Source organism: Aptenodytes forsteri, unplaced genomic scaffold (assembly GCF_000699145.1).
Source record: "Aptenodytes forsteri isolate BGI_AS27 unplaced genomic scaffold, ASM69914v1 Scaffold459, whole genome shotgun sequence".
Lineage (NCBI taxonomy): Eukaryota > Metazoa > Chordata > Aves > Sphenisciformes > Spheniscidae > Aptenodytes > Aptenodytes forsteri.
In genome coordinates, this window is record NW_008794121.1 from 57,740 (window position 1) to 58,269 (window position 530).

General features: G+C 65.5%; 1 protein-coding gene across 1 annotated transcript in view; it reads left to right on the plus strand.

Moving 5' to 3' along the window:
• The window catches only part of ARAP1 (ArfGAP with RhoGAP domain, ankyrin repeat and PH domain 1), a 107,965-nt gene that overhangs the window by 30,211 nt on the left and 77,224 nt on the right, over window positions 1-530 (plus strand).

Sequence of the window (530 nt, forward strand, 5' to 3'; positions counted from 1 at the left end):
ATTGCAGGCAGCGATGGGGCTGGCATCGCACAGGCATTGCAGGCAGCGATGGGGCTGACCCCAACAGTGCTGTTGCTCTCTCAGACCTGGAACTTGCCTGGAGCAGGTCTGGAGCCATCTCTGAATCAGTGCAAAGGCTTGAGAGGGGGACGCCGGCATCCCGGCTGTGCTGGGACATCTGCTCCCCACTCTCCGGTTCCCGCTCCCCCTGCCCCGGGTCCCTGGTCTGACACTGCACCCTGGCACATTGCTGCCTCCATCCCCCTCCCCCTGCTCGTAGGCAGTGTAGGGTCTGCAGGGGGGTGGTCCCCTCTCCTCCCCCTGCGGCTCGTCCTCCACGGCTGCTTTAACCCCCGTCCTCTGTTGAACAGAGCCTCAAGCAGTGCCCACTTTCCTTCCCGGCTGTGCCATGTCGTGACCCTGTGCCGGGAGTCCCCTGAGGACCTGTGACACCCCTGCTGCTGGGGACCTGCGTGGGCTGGCATCGCACAGGCACGGCACGCAGCGATGGGGCTGGCATCGCACAGGCA